This window comes from Hypanus sabinus, chromosome 7 (assembly GCF_030144855.1).
Source record: "Hypanus sabinus isolate sHypSab1 chromosome 7, sHypSab1.hap1, whole genome shotgun sequence".
Classification (NCBI taxonomy): domain Eukaryota; kingdom Metazoa; phylum Chordata; class Chondrichthyes; order Myliobatiformes; family Dasyatidae; genus Hypanus; species Hypanus sabinus.
The window spans coordinates 125,004,147-125,015,748 of record NC_082712.1 but is presented as its reverse complement, the minus strand read 5'-3'; the positions used below and the strand labels follow the sequence as shown (position 1 = coordinate 125,015,748).

Sequence of the window (11,602 nt, the reverse complement as noted above, 5' to 3'; positions counted from 1 at the left end):
TTAGTTTGTCAAGCAGTAAATGTTGGACAACTTTCTGGGAACAGATTATTATACATTCTTAAATTGTATCAAATACATTGGTATCTGAGAAACCAGTGTCAGTTGTGATAGAGATGCAGGAAGAATTCGGCTGGATATAGGCATGCAGAAAGAATCAACAAAGACAGAACAGACAAGTCTCCCCACCACTTTCTGCAGGGATCACTTTCTATGTGACTCCCTTGGCCATTCCTCTCCCTCCTGGCACTCCTCCTTGCAAGTGGAACAATTGCCACATCTGCACCTACACCTCCTCCCTCACTACCATTCAGGGCCCCAGACAGTCCTTCCAGGTGGGGCAATACTACGCCTGTGAGCCTGTTGGTGTCACAAGCTGTATCCGGGGCTCCCAGTGTGGCCTCCTGTACATCGATGAGACCTAGCGTAGACTGGGAAACCACTTCACTGAGTACCTATGCTCCGTCCAGTGGGATCTCCCAATGTCCACCTACTTCAATTCTACTTCCCATTCCCATTCCGACACATCAGTCCATGACCTTCCCTACTGTCACGATGAAGCCATGCTCAGGTTGGAGGAGCAACACCTTATATTCACTCTGGGTGGCCTCCAGCCTGATGGCATGAATATCGATTTCTTGAACATCCAGTAATGTTTCCACCACCCCCTTCACCATTCACCATTCCCATTTCCCTCTCTCACCTCATCTACTTACTGCCCATCACCTCCCCCAGGGCTCCTCCCCCTTCTATTTCTTCCATCGTCATCTACTCTCTCCAATTAGATTCCCCCTTCTCCAGCCGTTTAACCCTTTCACCTATCAGCTTCCCAGCTCTTTACTTCACCCCTCCCCTTCTCCCGGTTTCGCTTATCACCTACCACCTTGTTTTTCTTCCTCCCTTGCCCCACTCTCTTACTCCAGCTTCTTATCTTTTTCTGGTCCTGATGAAGGGTCTTGGCCCAAAACGTCAACAGTTTACACTTTTCTATAGATGCTGCCTGGCCTGCTGTGTTCCTCCAGCATTTTGTGTGTGTTGCTTGAATTCCCAGCATCTGCAGAATTTCTCTACATTATCCATCATTAAGGACCCCCATCACCCAGGACATTCCCTGTTCTTATTGCTACCATCAGGAACGAGGTACAGGAGACTGAAGTCAAACACTCAACAATTTGGGAACAGCTTCTCCCCCTTTGCCATCTGATTTCTGAATGGACAATGATCCCATGACCACTACATTACTACTTTTTAAAAGTTTTTGTTTTTGTTCTACTTATTTAATTTATACTGTATATACTTACTGTAATTTACAGGTTTTTTTTCCTGTATTGTTATGTATAGCACTGAACTGCTGCCTCAAAGATGACAAATCTCATGATACATGCCGTAGAGATTAAACCTTATCCTGATTCCGATTCAGATTTGGATTCTGATATACTGTGGAAAACTGTCAGGTCATCTACTTAGCCAAACACAATTAGGAGCAGATCTAACAGAAACAGGACAAATTCCAACTGGTTTTGGTGAAATCAATGCAGGATGATATGTCCATGTCCGGAACCAATGGTTATTGTCTCAGAATTGGCAGTCACCCATTCAGAACTTAGGTGAGTGGAAAATCCCTACCATCAACAGGCAGATGACCTTGGATATTCCCTAACCAAAGTGCCTGTAAAGCTTCAGTATATTCAAAACAAATATCAATAGATTTTGGGGTTATTACAGAAAAGCAATGCCCGCTTAAAAGATTAGCTTTCATCTTAGTGAATGGCAGAACCAAATGGCCTACTCCTGCTATTTCATATCCTTCTATGCTCTATTTTTAAACTGCACCGAAGTCACCAACCCACTGTAGTAAGAGGAAAAAAATTGGATAGGTATATGGACAGGAAAGGAATGGAGGGTTACAGGCTGAGTGCTGGTCAGTGGGACTAGGTGAGAGTAAGCGTTCAGCACGGACTAGAAGGGCCGAGATGGCCTGTTTCCATACTGTAATTGTTATATGGTTATGTCTCTGCTTCTCGTTACTTCAAACACCTGAGCCACATCAGAACCTTGGGTTGCCAACCCTCCTTGTGACCAAACATGGCTTCCAGGCAGCTGCATTGACAATCAATGACAAAAAAAAATTCAGTATACAACATGTATGAATTCATAGACACTGGATTATACGTAGTTGAAAAGTTGTTTGCAAATACACAGACAAAGCCTTCTGATGCTCTTGTTTCAAGATGGCTGCATAGTAAACTGAAAATGTGAGAGGCAAAGATTGGATGAAAAATAAAAATGATAGAAAAAATGGAAATATTAGGTTAAACAGCATCTGTAGACAGAGGAAAAAGTGTTATGTTTCGAGCTGGTGGCCTTTCATCAGAAGTCTGATGTCATTTTCAGTATCTTGTTGTTGGATGTCCACAAAACAATTGAAAATTATTTCTTTATTATTCATCTAATATCCTAAATGCTGCACAGCCCACAGTACAATTTCTGTCCAAAAAGAAAAAGGGAATATGAAATATAAATGGCAAAATTGCTTAATAGACTAGAGGTTATCTGTGGAGAGAAAAACCTAGCCAACACCTCTCCTTCCCCTTCTATTGTCTCCAAAGGGTCATGCTGCTTGTCCAATATTCAGTACTAAATGGGCAGAAATTTCCTCCGGTTCACAACTGGGTAGACAGAAACCATCTTTGTCCTCCTTTCCAAACTCCATTTCTACTGACACAAATCCTGTCTTTGGGAACCAGGCAAGAACACTACAAATGTATGAACCATAATCTTCCAAAGCTGACTTCAGGCAGGAACTGTCTATGAGCTTTCTGCTCTCAAGTGTACAGAAGGTAATAAGAGAAAACCAGGAAAGTAAACCATTCAATCATCAGGAAATTGTCAGACTGTGTAATTAAGGTGCATCAGCATCTTGGAAATTTTTATTTGATTAAGTAAAATCAGTATAGATTTGTAAAGTGTAATTTGATTAATCTGAATTATTATTTTAAGAGCTGGTCTAAATTAATCAAGGAAATACCTATGGGTGTTATGGATTTATTATGGATGTATGCATTTGCAGAAGGTATTTGATAAAATCTTTCATAATGAGCAATTGTCTAAACTTCATGTACATGGAATTAAAGGCAAAATATCACTCTGACTTGTGAAGCGGAGAACCAAGAGTGGCGTTAATGAGAATATAATTAGAATGATCTGCAGCATGAGGGGAGTTGCCTCACCTAAATTTTTATGTTGAACCTGCACCAGTTCACTTTGTCCATTACTCATTACACCATTAAATGACTGAAACACAAAAGAAGGCCATCTGTTCCTTTGAGTCCATGCTGACTGTAAAGAATGAGGCAGGTAATACCACTCCACCACCAAAACCCTGCAATATACTGATCCAATTCACTTGTGAAAACCACCCATTGTGTCTACCACCGCCACTCTGTCAAACAAAGCGTTACAGCTGCTTACCCCTGTGTAATTCTTTTCAAGTCACCTTTGTTTTATTTAATGATTGGATAGAAAACCACATGTCCAAATTTGCTTACAGCACAAAACTTGAAAAGAACCTCTCCCTCAATGTTGCAAAAACAAAGGAGCTGGTTGTGGATTACAGAAGGAATGGAGACAGGCTCACCCCTATTGACATCAATGGATCTGGGGTTGAGAGGGTGAATAGCTTTATGTTCCTTGGCATATTCATCACCGAGGATCTCACGTAGTCTGCACATACTGGCTGTGTGGTGTAAAAAGCATAACAGCGCCTCTTTCACTTCAGATGGTTGAAGAAGTTTGATATAGGTACCCAAATCCTAAGAACTTTCTACAGGGGCACAATTGAGAGCATCCTAATGGCTGTATCACTGCCTGGTATGGGACTGTACTACCCTCAATCATAGGCTCTGCAGAGAGTAGGGTGGAGAGCCCAGCGCATCTGTAGATGTGAACTTCCCACTATTCAGGACATTTACAGTGACAGGTACATAAAAAGGGCCCGAAGGATCATCAGGGACCCAAGTCACCCCAACCAGAAACTGTTCCAGCTGCTACCATCTGGGAAACGATACAACAGCATTAAAGCCAGGACCAACAGGCTCCGGGACAGCTTCTTCCACCAGGCCATCAGACTGATTAATTCATGCTAATACAATTGTATTTCTAAGATATATTTTCTGTCCTGTTGTACATACCATTTATTACAAATACTATAAATTGCACATTGCACATTCAGATGGAGGCGTAACTTAAAGATATTTACTCCTCATGTATGTGAAGGATGTAAGAAATAAAGCCAATTCAATTCAATAAATAGAAGTATGATGTTTCAGAGATATTTTAATTTATTAAGCAAATAAGCAACTGAATGTGAAGAGTTTCAGATGTAGGATACTGAAAAATCAGAATAACTGCAGGTGCTGGGAATCTGAAACAAAAATTCAGCAGGTTAAGCAGGATTGATGGAAAGAGGAACGATTAGCATTTCTGGCCAAATACTTGCCTCTTGTAGGGATCCTATTCTGTTCCCTCAGCTTCTCTGTCTCACTACATTTGCCACAATGAAGTGACATTCTACTATGATGACTCTGAGATCAAGTCATTGTCATTTCAACCATAAACTGCTGGTACAGTACACGGTAAAAACAAAACAAAACAAAACAAAACATTCCTCCAGGACCCTGGTGCCACATGAAACAACACAAAACTACACTAGACTATGTGAGACAGCGCAAGGCTACACTAGACTACGTAAAACAACATAAAAACTGCACTAGACTACAGACCTGCACAGGACTACGTAAAGTGCACAAAACAGTACAGGGCAATACAATAATTAATAAACAAGACAATAGGCACAGTAGAGGACAATTTTCAATATAATAATAAATGATGTAGATGTCAGTCTAGACTCTGGGAATTGAGGAGTCTGATGGCTTGGGGGAAGAAACTGTTGCACAGTCTGGTCGTGAGAGCCTGAATGCTTTGATGCCTTTTTTCAGCAGGCAGGAGGGAGAAGAGATTGTATGAGGGGTGCGTGGGGTCCTTCACAACGCTGTTAGCTTTGTGGGTGCAGCATGTGGTGTAAATGTCCGTGATGGTGGGAAGAGAGACCCCGATGATCTTCTCAGCTGCCCTCACTATCCACTGTAGGGTCCTGCAATCCGCGATGGTACAATTCCCGAACCAGGCAGTGATGCAGCTGCTCAGGATGCTCTCAATACAACCCCTGTAGAATGTGATGAGGATGGGGGGTGGCAGATGGACTTCCCTCAGCCTTCGCAGTAAGTAGAGACAGTGCTGGGCTTTCTTTGCTATGGAGCTGGTGCTGAGGGACCAGGTGAGATGCTCCGCCAGGTGAACACCAAGAAATTTGGTGCTGTTAATGATCTCAACAGAGGATCCGTCAATGGTCAGTGGAGAGTGCTCACCCCGTGCTCTCCTGAAGTCAACAACCATCTCTTTTGTTCACATTCAGAGACAGGTTGTTGGCTCTGCACCAGACTGTTAGCCACTGCACCTCCTCTCTGTATGCTGACTTGTCGTTCTTTCTTCTTTCTTCCTTAAGCTTCCTCTGTACAATAGTAGATAGAACCTTTGGCAGTGTTTCATCCATACATTTCAGGTCTTTGATCTGAAATGTCAAATATTCCTCTTTGAACCAATGCAGCCTGCCTAACATGCTGACTTTCTTTGGCATTTTCTGCTTATATTTATGAAATTGAAAAGCTATCTGCTTTGTATCTTTAATGAAGAGAATGGGGTAATATCTAAATGCTGACAAGGAAGAAACTGGAGGTCCAGAGGGTATTGGAACATCATTGCATTAAGATCATAAAAAGTGTCATGAATGTGTGCAAAGAATTATTGAAAGGTTTAAGAAATTGCTGGCCTTTATATCGGGATGACAAAGGACACACATTACGCTATGCAGCAGCTATTTAAATTCAACATGATCACAACCAAACTTCTGTGAGCTCCTATAGAAGATAAAAACTTAACAGAGGCACATATTGGTCTCGGTGGGAACGTACATACAACAGAATGATACCAGGACTTCAGGGGCATTACTACAAGAAGTGATTACACAAACTAGGATTGAGATCCTGGAATTTAGATAGTTAATGGGTGAAGGTACAACTTGATTAAGAATTTGAAGATGTTATGGTGATAGGATAGATGGGGAGAAACTACTTCTGTAGGTGGAAATGTAATCTACAATATAAAACACGATCACTGAGGAATAGAGAGTGGAAGCATTTCTATCCAAGAGTGTTAGAGGTTTGGAATTCCCCTCCAAGGCACGTTAATTGTTAATTTAAAGTAAAAGATTGCTATTTCCTATTAAAACTGAAGATAATGGAGGATAATCAGGGTAAGTTGAGAAGATGGGTGGTAAATCATTATGAGCTTAGTGAATAGTGAACAGGCTTGAATGTTTAATTCTGTTCCTTCAAATACGACAACCACAAAGTACAAATTAAATGTAACAACAATATATGGAAGCAATGTGAACATTTCCATAAGTGGCAGCACAGAATCAAATGGAATGCTCAAGGGATAGTTCATTTGGCACAAATGTCTTGCAAGATGGACTAAATGAGATTAAAAGGTTGCATTATTGATAAGGAATTATACAAGAGTAATAAGCGATAATTTAAAGCAGGAAGTAAGTTTGAAGAATAATGTATCCTGAGCAATGACAGGAGTGATAAACTATTAATTGAAAAATGCTAACAAGACACAGTAAAGATAACAAGTGTGTAAAAACCAGTTAACCAGATAAGAACATGGTGCAGTTTAATGTCCTAATTATGGAAGAATTTCCAACCACTCATAGTTCAAATGGGCACGACCTAGGAAAGAGAGAAGTTCAGTGATGGAATTCAACTAGTGCAACTTGTGAAGATTGGTATTTAGTGATTCACTATCCATGAGCTGCATTTAACGTTCATAGGTGACCATGGAACTGTTACATTTTACACTGTTGTCGGAGGGCAAACACAGTACTGTGCAGCTGGCACTACATATTGAAAAGGCAGGGTCTTGAGAAGTAGGGAGGGGGTGAGGATAGTAATGCTAACTTGAAAAAAATTCAATATTACTTATGAAGGATGAGATAGAAAGGCAAAATCCATTTACCACAATATCAAGAAATGTAAAATGTGGAGCACTAGGATTCCTTAAAAAATACAACTGGGAAAAACAAGGCCAAAAAATTAAAGGGGATTAGCAAAACTGTTACACTTGTGAAGGTAAAATGTAACAGCACACACAGATTCCTTTCCCCATTTCTGGTTAGGGACAAGTCTCACACATTCTATTTTAGTTGCATGTTCTGATTAATCCAATTACAAATGTGGTGTATGTACATATATAAACTGTTACAATTAAACATAGCTATCATCCTAGTAATCTGGGTCATTTGGTTGACTGTTGCAGACACGCTCCCCTGATGTTACTGGTCTGAGTTATTCCACAACTCAAGTACTCGAACACTTAAATACACTACCAAAAGTTCCTAAACATCTTCTGAGCATTCCTCTTTCACCTCTGATGGTTGAAGAAGTTCGGCTTAAGTCTCCAGATCCTAAGGACTTTCTACAGGGACATATCTGAGGGCATTCTGACTGGTATGGGAACTGTACTTCCCTCAGTCACAGAGCTCTGCAGAGAGCAGTGCGGACAGCCCAGCGCATCCGTGGATGTGAACTTCCCACTTATTCAAGGACATTTTACAGTGACAGGTGTGTAAAAAGGGCCCGAAGGAACACTGGGGACCTGTGTCACCCCAACCACAAACTGTTCCAGCTGCTGCCATCCGGGAAGCGGTACCACAGCATTAAAGCCAGGATTAACAGGCTCCGGGACAGCTTCTTCCTCCAGGCCATCAGACTGATTAATTTACGTTGATACTATGTATTTCTATGCTATTTTGACTGTTCTGTTGTATATTTTACTGTGTATACTATTTATTACAAATTACTACAATTTGCACATTGCACATTCAGATGGAGACATAATGTAAAGAATTTTACTCCTCATGTATCTGATGGATGTAACTAATAAAGTCTATTCAATTCAATAATTTCTGCAAGACAAAACTACTACTACCCACACTTTCATTCCCAAATGTTTTTGAATACACTTTGAATACACTTTAATACACTTCTGAATACAGTAACTTATTCCAAACCCTGTCCCCTATCACAGCCCAGGAATAATGTGAGAAGCAGATATTTTGAAATGTTTGTACTTATATTACAAAGGAGAATTAATCTTCAGTTCACATATGCAGGTAAGTGTTACACCAAATCAGAGATGGAGGAATAAACTTCTAACCACAAGGACACACCCTTTATACATTAAGGGGAAGGCTATGCTGGAATTGAACCTCCCATTTCAGAAATGCAGAAATATTTACCAACATGGTGCCCAGTGAAGCGAGGTTTCGTACATTTACAGTCTGTCAAAGCACTGGAAATTCCTAGCATGTCTGGCACAGCCGCAATAGAGTAGTTTCAGAAAGCTCCTATAATTTGACTAGAAACAAGGAAAACAGGAAAGCTTCCTGGTGTGCGTACAGTGTTAATGGTGCACATGAACCAGTGGAGGTCTTCTTTAGTGTCTTTAATAAACACTGATAGCATCTTGTCGATGTGGAGTACCCTTGGAGAAAGATGTTGCTGCAGCTGATGTTCATAAGTGAAGGAATTAATCACAGCTGTTAGAAGCAGTACCGATGGTGACCTGAGTCACTCGGTTCACTTGCACTCTTTGAACCAGGACCAGCCTTCATTCACTAAAGCTGCATGATCAAAGATCCTCTGCACATAAAAGTCTTTTTCAAGCAGAAAAAAAAACAGGCTGAGCTTCCAGTTAACGTTCATGGGAGTCATACACATTTTTCACCCTATCTGTTTACCCTCAAAATTGGTGCATGATGACAAGGAAATGAGGAAGGCTGTAATCCCTCCTCCTCTTTCCTGGCAGTCACGCTTGGCAACATGGGGCAGGAGAAAGTAAACAAAAAGACTGGTGCAACATTACTGTCAGCAGTGACACAGGCTTTTTAAACCAGCTTATTTTCAGAAGCATTTTAGGACAAAACAGATGGTGATGTAAGGTCATGCGGCTTTGTGAAAGCATGCCTAAGCGGGTTGGTGCCAGCCTAAACTTGTTTGAGCGAATCACTGTATCGTGCTTGATACACTTATATTGGTGGGTAGTGGGACAAGGCTAGAACAAAGTAATATAGATGGCAAGCTACCAGTTGTTCAATCCACTGAAGAGAGAGGAGATCACATATAACTGTGTCTAAAGTTCACCAAGCAATGTAATGTTCCAAAAGGTAAACTATGCACTGACTTCTTTTTTTTTCAGTGCGCTTGTGTATTGTTGGTGCCTGAATGCCTTTTTATTTGTTTGAATAGCTGGAGAGATGGGAGTCTGTTCTGGTCTTGCTGCAGTTAGAAGCTGTTCACCCACAAGCTGGACAAGATGCACATAAGCAGAGAGGATGCAGAGTACATGTAGCTGTTTCTTTCAGCATCAATGGGAGGGATAGCTTTGTAAGCGCACAGTGTGTAAGACTTTGGGCACAGGCTGTGCCATTTCAGAACAGAAGAAGTTTCAAACAGCTGACCTCCCACTATGACACCCTATGTCTCAACACTCCATGGACTTTGTGCTGGTAACGATGGACACCGAGGCTTGGATTGTAGCATTCACTCCACTCCTTCCTCAATATCATTAAAGCCTCATGAATCCCCTCTAATCTTTGACACTGCCTCTCTCTCTCATTCTTCAGAAGGTTAGTAGGGTGGGTGAGAGACCCCAGGTTGAGAACTCTGTTATAGAAAATGGCCAGCAATCTTCTCTTCTCAGATCAACCCACTGCTGGTATCCAAGCCAATGTGTTATACATGAATGATTTACTGCTGAGAAATCCTAAAGATCCCTCCCTGTGCTGCCTTAGTCCCAACCTCCTCTGCCCAATACTCCTAAATTAGAGAATGCCTTACTCACTGCTGGATTCAGTACAAATTCAGCTCTTTATCTCTACCTCAGTACTTTAATATAGTCATAGCTGGCACATAATACTGCCCCGAATGCAGCTGCTGCCATTGACTGAAAGAATATGTGCAGGAAAGTGATTTATTTGCTGATTTTTGATTTACTTCTTAATACTTTAAATTCATTCTTATCACTTAAATGGGTTTTAAGTAAAATTATTAGTTTTCTTACCCTTAATCTTTTTTGTCAGTATTGAAGTACTTCTGAAATATTTTTAACTGCTTGTGATTACCAAAAACATTTCATTCAATTACCTATCTGCTGGGAGCAAGCTGTTAAAACCCCTTCAAGATGGTTGGTGCAGTGAGGCCTTAGGATGCATCACCTAAGGCCCAGTAGACACTTCCAGACCATTTTGTTTCCTGGGACCACTGTGGCAGTGAGAGTTTGAGCTCCACTTGAGCATGAGGTCACAGTCAGCACAAGAATAGTGAGGGTGACACATGCAGGAAGCAGATAAGATCAAGCACAATTCAGCCCAGTAACAAAAGGAATGAAGTAATACAACAACATACCACTTGACAACCTCTACATCTGGTGCTAATTGTGTTATATATTACCACCTGCATATTTCAGTTTGTTTCTGAAATTCAACTGGTATTCAATTTCCAGCAATCATATTTTAGAAACATTTGGCCAAGAGCAATTCTCAAAAAAGTGCAATAAGTTGTTTCTCATTATTTTTATTGTTATTTCCTACAGTTTTTTTTCAAGCTGAAGCAACCAAGGAAGATGTCAAACATTCAACAGAATGCCTTGCTGAGCAGTTCTGGTACATTCAGGAACAGAATGAACATGACATTTGCTGAAACCCTGTGTAGAAAAGTACAACCAACGACCCTTCAGCAGAGAGAGGTAAATAAAGGCCACATTTTTAACAGGGATCAAGAACAGGGAATTCTAGGGTATATTGGACCTCATTTGTCCACTTACACTGCACTTTATCTTTATTTTTAACTTTGTTTTTCTTTTTGTCCTTTTGTACTGCCTCAATGTCGTTGTAAATGGAATGATCTGTTTGGATGGTATGCCAACAAAAGCTTTTCACTGCTGCTCAGTGCTTCTGTCAATAATAAGCTAATTACCAATTATGTGCATAAGTCATTGAAAGCGACAGTGTAGATTGAGAAAGCAGTTAGGAAAGTATATAATTAGAAGCTTGAAATGCATGACAAAGCTAACCACACTAAAATGCTTTGGATGCAAGTGGATTCAAGTTTCTACTTATAGATGCCAAACCTCAAGAAAATAGGTAATGGTTTTATAGAGGGTGCAGAAGATATATACCAGAATAACTCCAAGGAAGAGAGGCTCTAGTTGTTGTAATTAAGATGTTTCCTGGGGTGTGGGAGGAAAGGAAAGTGCCCATAGTGGATGCTGGGGACGGGGGGATTGCAGGAAGAAGTGACTGAGTTCTGGAGCGTACTAATAGAGATGGTGATGAAGACAACAGTTAAAAAGTATTGAAAAAGTACTTGAAAAAAGGACTATGGAGGATGGAGTGTAGGGCACGTGGGATAATTTGATAGCTGGT

The 11,602-nt window shown here is 40.8% G+C and overlaps 1 long non-coding RNA gene across 2 annotated transcripts in view; it reads left to right on the top strand.

Annotated features, from left to right (window-relative positions):
- Window positions 1-9,219: 9,219 nt before the first annotated feature.
- The window catches only part of LOC132396391 (uncharacterized), a 38,512-nt gene continuing 36,129 nt past the window's right edge, over window positions 9,220-11,602 (top strand). For both annotated transcript variants that reach the window (XR_009512968.1, XR_009512969.1), the window contains exons 1-2: window positions 9,220-9,343; window positions 10,771-10,923. This is a non-coding gene — a long non-coding RNA (uncharacterized LOC132396391). The remainder of the gene's footprint in view (window positions 9,344-10,770; window positions 10,924-11,602) is intronic.